The sequence below is a fragment of the Lynx canadensis genome, chromosome C2 (assembly GCF_007474595.2).
Source record: "Lynx canadensis isolate LIC74 chromosome C2, mLynCan4.pri.v2, whole genome shotgun sequence".
Lineage (NCBI taxonomy): Eukaryota > Metazoa > Chordata > Mammalia > Carnivora > Felidae > Lynx > Lynx canadensis.
Window position 1 is genome coordinate 45,297,508 of NC_044311.2, and position 14,947 is coordinate 45,312,454.

A 14,947-nucleotide genomic window follows, 5' to 3' on the forward strand; every position below is an offset into this window, starting at 1 on the left:
CACGCTAAATATTACCTGTTATTATCCGGGTCAAAAACTAAAAGATTTAACATTGTTACAGAAAAAAAAAATAGAGCCATGGCTTATATTTTGCTTAAATATAAATGGCTGTTATTTGTGTACCTTGGCAAGTCCTATCACATATCCACTACATTCATTTTTCCCCTTCTGGGGAAGTCAAGGGCCCAGACCTCCCTCCATCTCCTCCTTGCCCTGTTACAGCAGGGTGCAATAATATCAATGAACACGAGGGGGCAACATGTAATTGCAATTAAAAAAAAAAAAAAAAAGGCACACTTGAAAGGCAGACCAGATCTAAACCATCTAGTATAAAGGAAAGTGAAACATCTTTCTTTAATAGAGTGTCTTGTAGTATTCTTCTACAGGAGGGAAATATTACTGTATCAGAAGAGTATTGCCGCTAGAAGGCTGACCGCAGCATTACTCAGATTCCACCTACATGTGTCTGCCATAAAGAAGCTTCTAGACATTTTCTCCCATGCTGTACACTCTATATGCTGGCTGGCCTTCGTGAGAAGACTTAGCTTTTCCTGTGAGCTGGCCCCTCTGAGGGGAGGCTATGACGGGAGGCATTTGGGAGCCTATGTTAGTATAGAGCTGCCTTTTGTATTTCTTTCTTTTTTTTTTTTTTAATGTTTATTCATTTTTGACAGAGAGAGAACATGAGCAGGGGAGGGGCAGAGAGAGAGGGAGACACAGAATCCGAAGCAGGCTCCAGGCTCCAAGCCGTCAGCACAGAGCCTGACGTGGGGCTCGAACCCACAGACCGCGAGACCGTGACCCGAGCCGAAGTCGGACGCTCAACCGACTGAGCCACCCAGGCGCCCCTAGAGCTGCCTGTCAAACACTTTACTGTAGTATCTGATCTTGGGGGATAGGGACAGTTGTGCTTGAAATCGTAGGCTTCCCTTGGATTTTTGATGACTTGTTGTTAAGGTATGTGTGTTCCCACTTGACACGAGTTCTTCAAGACCCGGAACCATACCGCACCATCACTGTTGTGTGCCCAGAAATTTGTATTTGGCATGTCCTAGGGAAGCTGGATGTCTACTGGACTAAACTATTCCATGAGCGGAGCCTGGAAAAAGAGAGAAATGCTGATCAGCTTGTACATGAGCCATGGGACTCCCCCCCAGTAGGACTATTCTTTAATTATTCTTTCTATAGTACAAAAGCAGTTTGTGCTCAGAATGGGAAAAGGAACCAAAGAGAACATCTAAACTACTCAATCCCATCTCCCCAAATCTGAGGAATACCACAGATTGTTTAGTTTTCACTTCATGTCCGGGCATGTGTGTGTGTGCGCGCGTGTGTGTGTGCGTGTAAACACACAGTGTTTACATTTATGGCAGCATGGAATATAGTATTCCATTGTATGGTGATACTATCTTTAGCTAATCCCCTTCTTTTGGGAATCTATGTTGCTTCTAAATTTTCTTTTAAAGAGCACTCTGGTGAATATCCTTACAGCTAAATCTTACCCCAGATTCTTGATTAGTTCCTCAGGATAAATTCCCAGAAGCAGACTTTCTGGGTGATGGGTAACTTCCATTGTCACCAACGGTGACCGTGCCCTTGATCAGATACAAAGTTTTGATTAAACGTCACACCAGAACTCTATAATCTTGTCTGCATAGTGTCATCACCACTGAAAACATTTGGTGAACTCCAGGCTAGAACTCATGTTCCAAAAAAAAAAAAAAAAAATCTTAATCTTTCCTCTTGCCTTTGATCTTGGACTATTCAAAAGAATCCAATTTATGTCAAAAGAACAAAGAAAGCAACTCTGGAGGAGATTCATATGAATGTGCCACCAGAGTCAGGAGGTAAAATAAAGAAACACCGCGAACACAGAGTGTAAGCGTTCCGTGCCCCCCAAAGCCAGCTCTCATTGTCCTGATAGAATTGCTTAAGAAATTGAAAGAGTAGGATCATGGCATTTGCCAGGTGTATTCTGCTTGATTCTTTACCAGTTGGAAGGTGTTTTCTTTTTTCTTTTTTTTTCTTTTTCCTATCATGTTTTTCTAAACCTTTTTGGAAATGAGAATAGAATTACTTCCTCAGTAGCCAAAGACCCTGCTGGGTTGCAACAAGGAAGCCTCTCGTGACTGACTTTTTTCGTAAAGCTTCCCAAGCTCCTCTTTCTTTAGATCTTAAAGATGCACAACACAAAGAACGAAATATTTAAAAAGTATGTTTATGGGGATTTTGTGATGGGAGGAGGGAGGGAGGGAGAGAGAGATGGCCGTACAAACTGGCGCTTAGTATTTCTGACTCAAGGGGCCTGTCTGGGCGTGGCTGTGGATCGATGGGAAGAGGAGTATAGCAGTTGCGCGGGTTCTCGCTAAATTCTGTTCATTTGAAGAGGTCTGGGGAGAGGGCTTATTAGTTCATGGAGGGACCAGACCACAGCTAACTCAGGCCACCCCTTGGTGCTGCCATATACATTACTGCGTTGTATAGAAACTCGTAACGGCTCTGGGAAACCTACCTTGTTACACCGTAGGCTGATTTTCCAGACTCTCCGCAGGATAACCTTTGCCCTGCTTTTCTAGCCTTAATATCTATGCCTTCTGTAGACACGCATGGATGCTTGGCATCCTTTTTGGCAGTTGCCACTCTAGCCACTGTTGTGGCCAACAGCTCTGTGCACGTGCGGCCCAACAGCTCTCACTTGAACCGCGCTGAGAATCACACACTTGCTGCCTGACCCTGCAGGGTGGACACGCTTGCCTCCTGGTTGCCCTCTGGGTATGTGAGGGACTCACCATGCTGCGGGGCAAACTTTGGTCAATGAGGGATGGGAACTGAAGGGCGAAGTCCCCCCTCTTCTGTCTGTCAGGTGGGTAATTTTCAGGTCCTTCTACATGACTCCTCAGAAGCCTCCAGTGGGATTAGGCCCCAGATATCCCCACGGTGACCAGCTGATATCACACCCTTGTGCTGGCTTTCTCTCCTTGCCTGTTCCCCCCTCCCCTCTATTCCCTGTGGGAAACAACAGTCACCCTCCTATCTATCTGCTACTTTCTGGTTATGTTCCTAGATCTTCATCTATTCATTTCTTTAATAGCACTTGGGGACCATCTAATATGTTCCTGGTCTGGGGAAGGGCCCTAAAATATAAAAAGGAATCAGTCACTAGCCTTGTTCGTGAGGAGCTTGCGGTTTAAGAGGAGACAGACAGCTAAAAACTGGCGGTGGGACATGGTGAGTATTGTTCCAGAAAACCAAGAAGTCGGGGCACAGGCGAGGGACAAGTGATCCAGTTTGGAGTATCTGGGGAGGTTTTCTTGAGTGGAAAGTAATTTGCTGGAGGAAAGTGGAGAAAAACTTTCTAGGCTGAGGGAACGTTATGAATGCTTTATGTTTGGAACCTGTGGAAAGTTCAGAGACACCGGAGTGGAGGGCGCATGAGGAATGTTCACAGAAGAGTGTCTCAGAATCTGGGGGCTTGCGACACCCAGAGAGGTCAGAGAAGGTACAGAGAAGAGAAGGTCTGAGTGGCTTCTTGTCTGTCACCAGCCTGGTTTCGTCCTTCTGTACAGCTGGCCCATCCACTCTGGCCATAGCTACTGCCTGAGGTGGACATCTACAGGGATGGACTTGGGACAGGCCTGAGGCCCGAGTCTGCCACCATGCTCCTGAGAAACTAAGTCTGGCCTCACCTAGCTCGTGGTAGTATATGGGAGTTATTTAGTATCGGCTTCTCGCTCTCAAGGAGAGCCAGCACATGACCAGTGTCTCCAGAACTGTTAGAAGTGGTAAGAAGGTCTATCCTTCATCTCCCACGGGAATGCCCATATCTCTGCCCTGGCAGACGGGCTCGTGTAGGTTTCTGTTTTCTCAGCCACGAAACAATCCCGCAGCGCAGCTGATGGTGGCTTTCCACTGACCCCCATCCCTTTGTGGTGACCATGCAGCTCCTGACCCAGGGCCAGGCCAGTGACTTTCAGAGTGGAACAGACCACCTGATTGGTGGCTGGCCCAATCAAGCAGGCCCCCTGTTGCGGCGGGCAGTGGCGGGGGTGGGGGGGGGGGCAGTTGTATCAGCAGCAGGTGGTGGAGGTTAGAAATTAAAGGGCACGCAGAGAAGGCTCTGGGCAGAAGTGCTGAGGGGAAGAGGAGAGCAGAGAGGGGCAGGGTGCTGGTGACAGGAGGGGCAGAGACAATGTGGCTGAGTCACGGTGATGCGGCAGTACTGGGAGCTATGAGATAGGGAAGGATCCTCAAAGTGGCCTGGAGGGTCTTTCTGTTTCTGAACGACACTCCAGACTCCAGAAGCCTATGTGTATGGCTGGGCCTGTGCTCTCAGCAAAAACAGACACATATGTTCCTATTCCCTTACATACCCTAACACAGAAGAGCATCAGGAGTTAAACTGCCTGAGTGTGATGCTGGCCCTGCCGCTTACTCCTGGGTGCACTTGGGCAATTAATTGCTCTCTCTGTGCCTCAGTTTCCTCTTTTGTGAACCAGGCTAATATTGGTATTGGTATGTGCCTCATGGGACTGTGATGATGACTGAATGAGTTAACGGATAGAAAAGGCAGAAAGCAGACAGGCCCATGTTGAACGCTCTCTAACCAGGTAGCAGTCTGGGTCTGGACTGGACCCTCATTTGGCTAACTGAGAGTGTGAGGGACCATTTACAAATGGGCGTGGGTGAGACGGGGGGGGGGGGGGGAGAGGGGGGGGGGGGGGGGGCGGGGGGGGGGGGTACCAACAAAGGATGGTGGAGCAGCCTGGGGCTAGTGCCTGCAGGGGGCCTTTACCATTCCTGGCTTGATGGGGTGGGGGAGGGACAAGACACCCAGCAATCTCTCAAGACGATGGCGGGACAGGAACTGTGGGCTCCGGACAAGGGTGCGGCTGGGCCAGTTGGCCCTACGGGGAAGAAGCGGAGGGGTCACAGACCCCCAAGCCCTCTCCTCCTTCACTCTGAGCTCCAGCCCATGCCACTCAAAGACCAATCCAATTGGAAGCCAAAGTGCAAGGCATTTCGGCGGATGCACAACGCGGAAATCCACCTGCCGGGACCCAGAGCAGGTGGTGAAGGGTGGGGAGAGGATGCACGGCCCGTGGAGTCTCTTCGGCACAAATGCCCACTGACACAAACACTGCTGTTGTGATGATTGCAGTAAATGCCTGTCGCCTGAGAACTCAACTGATTTCTGTTCCTTGCAAGCCAAACAGCCCAGCACCATCAGAAAACAAACGGCGAGGCCTATGGGGCCACCTGGTCTGGTGGCGATCACAACGCACACTGCTGTTGACAGCTGCTCCCCTCACTAGTTGGTCAAAACTCTGCAGGCAAGGCCAGAGGCCTTTTGGCTTTATGACTTCAGTGCATAACACAGGACCAGGCACATGTCACCAGGCACTCTGATGGGCCCTACCTGAAGGAAACTGGGAGAAGCATCAGGACGTTTTATTTAAACCACAAGCTCTCTGATTCACCCTCAAAGCCAATACAGAGGGATGAAAACTCTTACAACCAATGTCTGACTGTACTTATCTTTCAAAGTTGATTTTACCCACTCAAAAAGTACCCTTTAATCCCCCACTTTGGGAAGTTAAAAAAAAAGATGAAAAGCAAAAGTCAAACTGTGGCAGTGGGATTTTTATTCTGCTCTGTCGGGGCCTCCGGCAGATAGGAGTGGAGAGGCAGCTTGCACTGGGAACGCTGAGTCACTGCGAGAGGGCGCTGGCTGCTGGGCTGATTTACTGAAGCAAAAATTCGGTGCGTGTGTGTGAATATAGCATTTACATTACACAAGTCGGAGAGAGGAGGTTGAAGGCGTTGCCTGGTTTGGGTGGGGGAGGAGGCCGAGACCAGCCCAGGCTCCTCCCTGGGTCCCCTCTGGAGGCTATGGCTTTGGTGCCAGGCCCTGGGCTTCCCTAATCTCACTGACTCAGGTCCCTGCCAACACCGAGGCTGTAAATTCAAAAAGCCAGTGGTCATTTGGAATGCCTGAATTGGAGCCCAGGTGCATGTTTTCACAGCCTGTGTTCTTAGTCACTGAGTTAGTGTTGCCCAAAGTGGTTAAGTCACTGCAGCCCACCATTTGGATTGTTGCCCCTTCTGTGTTTTACCTGTATCCTTCACTGAATGGTTTTCTTTTGGAAACTAACCTTTTTGGGGGTACTTCAAACGATTTGTGTTTGAAAAGGAAACTGTATCATTACCATAAATGGAGAGCTAGACTCACCTACCATAAAGTTACCATCCGTAGAAATGCAAAGAAATTCCTGGGGTCCAGCCTGGCTAACTGAATTTTAGAGCAGAATGATTTCAAAATAACTCCATCCCTTTCAGCTGATTGGCTGTCCTGAGAAACCTCTCTCCCTTCTATCTGTTGGTCCCTATGATCCGTAATCACTGATTCGAAGTTGGATTGGAGCCAGAGGGGTGCTGGGAGCTGGTAAATGCTTAACAACCAACTCTCCAAAAATAAATATAAACACACACACACATACACTTAGTACACATCTTACCGTTACCAATGACCTGTGGCATACAATTTACAAATAAAAATGTTTGTAATACTTTTCATTGTAAATTCTATATAGTCCGTTGATTCCCTCAGAATGTTTTCATTGCTTTTTGATGCACTCACTTATCTGTACCAACCTGAGGTTGTAATTGACGAACAAGTGTAGTTACAACACAAACCTTGGTTGATACTAGCAAGGTCAAAGTGAAGAAACAAAGACATTTGGCAGCATTTCACTAGTTTATCAATGTCACAAATGATGTGAGTGACTTCTTTGCCAAATTGCGTAATAGTTTTCAAGTACTGGAAAAATATTTCCTATTTTGCTGTATTTACGATGCAATGATTCCAGATATGACACACTTTTTAGTTAAACCGATATGACTAGTATTTTTTCTTCACTTCTTTAAGCCTAGACAAAACAAAACTATAAGTCAAGGGGCAATTTGGAGCATTTGCTGATTTCTGTGGTGTAAATACTCCGACCACGACCCATTTCAAATTACCTATGCGCCATCACACTGAACGTGACGTAGAGTTGAGAGACGTACCCCAGCTCACCCTTTCTGGGATTTCCACCATACAGACACAATAGACACAAATAACCTCAGCAACCTGGGTGCTAGTTAATGTAGCAAAATAATTTGAAAGGTGGGAGTATTTAATGCTTTTTAAAAATTTTTTTTTAATTTTTACTTTTTAAAATTTTTTTAAATTTACATCCAAATTAGCATATAGTGAAACAATGATTTCAGGAGTAGATCCTTAGTGCCCCTTACCCATTTAGCCCATCCCCCCTCCCACAACCCCTCCAGTAACCCTCAGTTTGTTCTCCATATTTATGAGTCTCTTCTGTTTTGTCCTCCTCCCTGTTTTTATATTATTTTTGTTTCCCTTCCCTTAGGTTCATCTGTTTTGTCTCTTAAACTCCTCATATGAGTGAAGCCATAAGATTTTTGTCTTTCTCTGACTGACTAATTTCACTTAGCATAATACTCTCCAGTTCCATCCACGTAGTTGCAAATGGCAAGATTTCATTGTTTTTCTTTGCTGAGTAGTATTCCATTGTGTATATATACCACATCCTCTTTATCCATTCATCCATCGATGGACATTTGGGCTCTTTCCATTCTTTGGCTATTGTTGATAGTGCTGCTATAAACATGGGGGTGCATGTGTCCCTTCGAAACAGCACACCCGTATCCTGTGGATAAATGCCTAGTAGTGCAATTGCTGGATCGTAGGGTAGTTCTATTTTTAGTTTTTTGAGGAACCTCCATACTGTTTTCCAGAGTGGCTGCACCAGCTTGCATTCCCATAATGCTTTTGTTTTTAATACAATTTATTTAATTGTAATTTTATATGAATTGGTTTTTAATAAAGGCTGTTTATCAACTGGATCTCTGGACTCCCCAAACATTTGCTCCCAACCGTGTCAGTTTCAGTAAACTGGTGATTGTAAGTTTAGTAATTGTAGCCTTATCTTGAAAACAGGCAAGCTGCCTATGCACCCCTCAGAGGACCAGTATCCAGAATAATCTCTGCTCTCCTTTGATGTACACACTCCATTTGGCTCTACCTCAAAAGAATAGCAGAGTTTGTCTCTCACCTTATTTCTCTAACTTTGTATCCTCTACTTTCCTTCTTTTTTTTTTTTTTTTTAATTTTTCAAAGTTTATTTGTGAGACAAAGGGACAGAGCATGAGCAGAAGAGGGGCAGAGAGAGAGGGAGACACAGGATCCAAAGTAGGCTTCAGTCTCTGAGTTGTCAGCACAGAGCCTGACACAGGGCCTGAACTCATGAACCGTGAGATCATGACCTGAGCCAAAGTTGTAACGAACTGAGCCACCCAGGCACTGCCCCCTCCATCTTCCCTCTCATTGACTCTGCCCCCAGATATTCCTCGAACATACCAGGCATATCCACCCCAGGACCTTGGCACTTGCTATTTTCCTTGCCTAGAACGTTCTTCCTCTAGATGTGTGCATGGTTCACTCCCTCACCTCCATCAAATCTTTACTCAAATGTCATCTTCTCAGTGAAGCCCTCCCCGACCACCTAGTTACAACTGCAAACCCTCCCCTTTACCATTCCCCCACTGACCATGCCATAAAAATATGTCTTCCTTGCTTTATTTTTCTCCATAGCATCAATTACTTCCGTATATTGAGCTGTATAAAATCCTCCTGTATATTTTGTTTATTGCCTATTTTAATTCATGACAATGGAAGCAACACAAAGGCTAGGCGTTTTTGTATGTTTTGCTGAATCTTCTGTGTATGAAACAGTGCCTAGCACAAGGTAGGTAGTCTATATATTTGTTGAATAAATGAATGATTCAATAGTGGTTGCCTGGGAAATATGTATTGAATAAACAGATGAATGAATGAATATTGCTTCAAGTCCTAGAGGCACAAAGTTACCAGGGGGAGATGTGAAAATATAGATATTGATACACTTATGTATAGATCAATATTGATCTATTTATATATATCAAGCTGTTATATATATATATATATATATATATATATATATATATATAACATATACACACACATATATATAACATATACACGTATATAATATATCCATAGATATAACAGCTTTATTAAGATATAATTCATATGCCATATAATTCACTCATTTGAAATATACAATTCAGTGGTTTTTAGTGTCTTCAGAGACGTGTAGTCATCACTAATATCAATTTTAGAACATTTTCATCACTCCAGAAAGAACCCCATGGTCATTAACAGTCACTCGTCTCTGGTTCTCAGTATCCCCAGCCCTAGGCAACCATTAATTTATTTTCTGTCTCTGTAGATTTGCCTATCCTGTATAGTTCATTTAAGTGGAATCATACAATATGTGACCTTTTATATCTGGCCTTCAATTAGTATAACATTTTCAAGATTCATCTATGTTATAACATGTATTAATACTTTATTTCTTTATACTGATGTATAATAATCCATTCTATGAATAAACCACATTTAATTTACTCATTCATCAGTTGATGTACATTTGAGTTTTCCCACTTTTTGGCTATAATGAATAACGCTGCTGGGAACATTCATGTTTGTGTGGGCATATGTTTTCATTTCTCTTGGATATATGTCTAAGAGTAGAATTGCTTGGTCATGTGATATTCTATGTTTAACATTTTGGAGAACTGCCCACTAGCAGTGTATGAGATTTCAAATTTCTCCACATCCTCATCAATACTCATTCATATCTGTCTTTTTTGTTATAGCCATCTTAAGAGGTATGAAATGACATCTGTTTGTGGCTTTGATTTGCAGTTCTTTGATGGCTAATGATGCTGAACATCTTTTCATGTGCTTATTGTCCATTTGTATATCTACTTTGGAGAAATATCTATTTAGATTCTTTGGGTTTTTAAATTTTTAAATTGTTGGGTTGTCTTTTTTTTGTGTTATAAGAATTATTTACATATTTTGAATTCTAGACCATTATCAGATGTTAGATTTGTGAAAAAAAGTTGTGAGCTATATTTCATTCTCTTGAGGGTATCTTGTGAAGCAAAAACATTTTACTTTGATGATGTCCAGTTTACCTCGATTTTCTTTTGTTGCTTGTTCTTTTGATGTCATATCTAGGAAACAGTCCCCTCATCCAGACTCATAAAGATTTATACCTAGGTTTTCTTCAAGAGTTTTATAGTCTTAGCTCTTACATTTTAGGTCTTTGATCCATTTTGAGTTAATTTTAACATGTGGTGTGAGGTAGGGATCCAGCTTCATTCTTTTGCATGTAAATCTCTAATCATCCCAGCACCATTTATTGAAAAAGCTGTACTGTCCCTATTGAATTGTCTTGATATCATTGTCCAAAAACAAGGGAAGATTGTAAATCAGATGTGTGTGATCTAATTTGGTTTTTTGTGATTAATTTTGTTGGAAGCATCGAAAATTCTAGTTAAAGAGTATTTGGCATAAAATCCATTCAAACCAGTTCAAGAATAAAGGGAATGCTCCTACTTCCCAGATTGTGATTTTTATTTAACATTTTACTTTTTAAAAATTATTATTGAGGTATAATTGGTATATAACATATTAGTCTTAGGTATACAATGTAATGTTTTGATATTTGTATGTGTTGCAAAATGATCACCACTATGTCTAGTTAACTAATCTGTTACCATACATAGTTATATATAATTATGTTTTCTTTGTAAATAGAACTTTTAAGATTTACTCTCTCAGTAACTTTCAAATATGTAATACAGTAATGTTAACTATAGTCACTATGCTATACATTACATTCCCATGACTTATTTATTTTATAACTGGAAATGCATACCTTTCACCCTTTTCACCCACTTTACCCCCATCTCTGGCAACCACTGATCTTCTCTCTGTATGCATGAGCTTTTTTTTTTTTTCCTTTTTTTAAGGTTCTACATATAAATGAGATCATGCAGTATTTGCTTCTCTCTATACGTTGTGTTTTATTTAGCATAATGCCCTCAAGGTCCATCCATGTTGTTGCAAATGGCAACATTTGATTTCTTTTTATGGCTGAATGAATATTTCATTGTATATAGATATACCACATTTCCTCTATCCATTCATCCATCGATGGACATTTAGGTTGTTTCCATGTCTTGGCTATTGTAAAGATAGGCACACCTCATTTTATTGGCTTCATTTTATTGTGTTTTGAAGATACTGCATTTTTTACAAGTTGAAAGTTTGTAGTAACCCTGCATCAAGCAACTCTTCTGGTGGCATTTTCCCAATAGCACTTGCTCATACATGTATCTGTGTTACATTTTGGTAATTCTTGTGATATTTCAAACTTTTTCATTATTATTATGGTGATCTGTGATCAGTAATTATGACTTGTTGAAAGATCAGAGGATAGTTAGCATTTGTTGAAAGATTAGATGATAATTAGCATTTGTTAGCAATAAACTATTTTTGGGGGGCGCTTGGGTGGCTCAGTCCGTTAAGCCTCCGACTTTGACTCAGGTCATGATCTCCTGGTCAGGGAGTTTGAGCCCCGTGTTGGGCTCTGTGCTGACAGCTCAGAGACTGGAGTCTGCTTTGGATTCTGTGTCTCCCTCTCTCTCTGTGCCTCCCCAGCTAAGATTCTCTCTCTCTCTCTCTCAAAAATCAATAAATGTTAAAAAAAAATTTTAATAAGAAAAAAACTATTTTTAAGGTTATTTATTTTGAGAGAGAGAGCACGCACACACAGGATAGGGACAGAGAGAGAGGGAGAAAGACTCCTGAATGGAGAAAAGGAATTAATGAGGTAGAAAAAATTAAAAAATATTAAAATTTAAAAAAATTAAACACACACACACACACATACACAAATCGAATAAATGATGCTAGATTCTAGGTGTATTTTGGTCTGGGTGTTGAGAGTGGCTTGACAGATAAGAGAAAAAGGGGAAAAAAAGAAAAGAAAAAGAAAAAAAAGGAAATCATTTGAAAATTTGGAAAAATGAATACACTAAAGTAGACTAAAATGAAATGATGGAACTAAAATAGAATCTGAAAAAATTTACACAAAAGTAAAAAATATAGCAAAAAAAAATTAAAAATATTTTTAATAAAAATTAAAAATAAAAATGAATTTTTTCTCTTTCTGCTGAATTCTGTGGTTCAGGTTGTGCAGATTGTTGTGTTAATCCTCAGGTCAGTTTTCTAGGTGTGCAGGATGGCTGTATTTCATGGACGCGAGACACATAAAAAACTTCCATGCTGTTCCGCCATCTTGGCTCCTCCGAGGGAGAAAGACTTCTAAGCAGGCTCCATGCTTACGCAGTGCAGAGCCCAATGTGGGGCTCGAACTCATGAACTGTGAGATCATGACCTGAGCCAATATCAAGAGTCAGATGCTTGTCTGACTGAGTCACCCAGGTGCCCCTGGCAATAAACTATTTTGAATTAAGTTAGGTACATTGTTTTTTTTAAATACCAGGCTATTGCATGCTTAACAGACTACAGTATAGTGTACATTAGACTGTGATCTTGAAATATTATTTCCCATTAAAAGAAATGAAGATTCCTTGGTGAAATAGTTGATTCTAGGTTGAGGACAGGAAAAGAATGGGATAAGTCTGGAACATCCAAGACTACTATTTCAGTCATATGAAAAGGACCCAGGAATCAAGCAGAATAAGCTTTCAGCAGACCGAGATGGAATGGTATGAATGTCAGTAAGGATAATAATGGTAATGGGTTGAAATACATACAAAATACTTAAATTCATGATCCATAATGATATTTTTAAAAAATGTTCCCTCACTGGTTACTTCGGAGGATGACAAAAAAATCATCTCACTGTTTTGTAAACTCATGAAGGAAAATAAGCATATATCTTACATTGCCCTTCTAAAATGTACCTTCAAATAGTTGAAAAGGGGACGTTCCTAACTACAGAAATTTTCCAGCTAATAAAGATGGAGTGATGGATTTGAAATCTGATTCTGTAATACCCAATAAGTGGCTCAGTGGCTGATGAGAGAGAGAGAGAAAGAGAGAGAGAGAGAAAGAGAGGGAGAGAGATTGATTTTGTCCTTCCTGTTATGGAAGTACACAATACCCCCACCACCTATGAAGCAGCCTTAATTAAAAAAAAATCAAATCTGAATTCGATCAAGCCTCTTGTCTTAACTCGGATTTAAAAGAAATACAAGGCACAGAAGATTATGTTAAATGATAGTGTGAAGACGCAATGAAACTATAAGAAACCTGGATTCTTGAATAAATAATTTCAGAGAAAGAAAAATGGAGAGAGAATCTATAGGTTAAGAGAGATGTAACCTTTCATCAGTAATGATGCAGGATCTCACATGGATTCCAAATCAAACAGAATACATCAACCAGAGAAATATGAAATCTGGGCATGTGATTCTATTACGGAGTTATTAATTTTAATAGGTGTGACAACAGTATTGTCATATAAAAATTGCAATCTTCAGATATTCTGTACTGAAGGAGAGATGAAATGATATAGATACCTGAGCTTTGATTTTAAAAATCCGCCTGTGGGTGTAGGTGAGGGTATAGATGAAGCAACATTGGCCAGGGGTTGGTAATTGTTGGAGCTGGTGATGGTACATCAAATTCACCGCATTATTCTCCCTTCCTTATTTTGAAAATGGACATAATAAAAGATTTTAAAAACATTATAAATCTCCACAACAACAATCATAGAATTAAAATCAGAGCAAGAAACTGTGTCACTTTCTGTAACAGTGGGGGGGGGGGCGTCAATAAATACAGTCTAAAATTGAGAAAGGGAAAAAAGTAACAAGGGACGCGGGATTAATTTGGAAGGCATAGCAGGCTGTCCCCTAGGTAGCTCAAAACTGGAAAAGGAGTTGCTGGGCCTCCTGGCGCTGAGGACTAGGCCTGGAAGGCTGGGCAGTGCGGCTCCTCCCTCCACCTCTCAGCCACTCCCTCTGCTTCCATGTCTCTGCTTCTCTTACTACGCTCACCTTGGCACAGCCCCAACTTCCCAGGGGTGTGTGGGTACATTGCCCACACCACTGACAGTATCCTACTCTCTCAAGAGGATCTGATCGGTTGCCACTCAGCCAGTGAATGGGCTGGCCTTGGGTTAGGTCATATCAACTGAGGCAAGCTTGTGAGTTTGTGGGGGTGTGAGTTCTTGGGCGGTCGCATGGAGTTTTCCAGAAACTGGGCAAATTCTCTAGAAGGAGTAGGTTTAATGGTGGGCAGGGTTAGCCGTGAAACCTAGCTGGTACAGGGATGGTTGGGTAAAGGAGAGACTAGAATTAGGAGATCAGACAGAACATCTTTGAGCTCAACTAATATGCACTAGGCACCTTCTTGGTGCATGACCTTGGGCTAGGTGCTGGGGACGGAGGGATAAAGGAAATTGAGATAGAAAACCTGTAACGGGGATGGGGAGGTGGACGAGGCTGGGTTTAGGCACTGAGTGCATTGGGGCTGGTCAGAGACAGGCTGCTCCTTTCTCTTTGCACATCCTCCCAACTGCCTCAGCCCTGCAAAATCCGACCTAACTCTCAAGGCCCCTTGCACACTCTGCTTCTTCCAAGAAGCATTTCTCATCTCCCTTTGAACTCTGTAGCAATGTGTATAGCCTCTGACTGTACTTTGCTTTATTACTTTTTAATGTTTATTTATTTTTGAGAGAGAGAGAACGTGCAAGCAGGGGAGGGGCAGAGAGAAAGGGAGACACAGACTCTGAAGCAGGCTCCAGGTTCTGAGCTGTCAGCACAGGGCCTGATGTGGGGCTCGAACTCATGACTGTGAGATCGTGACCTGAACCAACGTCAGAGGCTTCACCAGACTCAGCCACCCTGTAATTTGCTTTATAATGACATAGTTTATGTCGTCGTGGTAATTGCACATTTTGTTATTAATAATTTACCTCTTTGTCTTCTGCTCACGGACTTGTGCTAGACT

General features: G+C 42.2%; 1 non-coding gene across 1 annotated transcript; it reads right to left on the bottom strand.

The window, feature by feature from the left end:
* Positions 1-759: 759 nt before the first annotated feature.
* Positions 760-844, bottom strand: TRNAR-UCG. The gene has a single exon. It is a non-coding gene; the product is annotated as a tRNA-Arg (tRNA).
* Between the last annotated feature and the right edge of the window lie 14,103 nt (positions 845-14,947).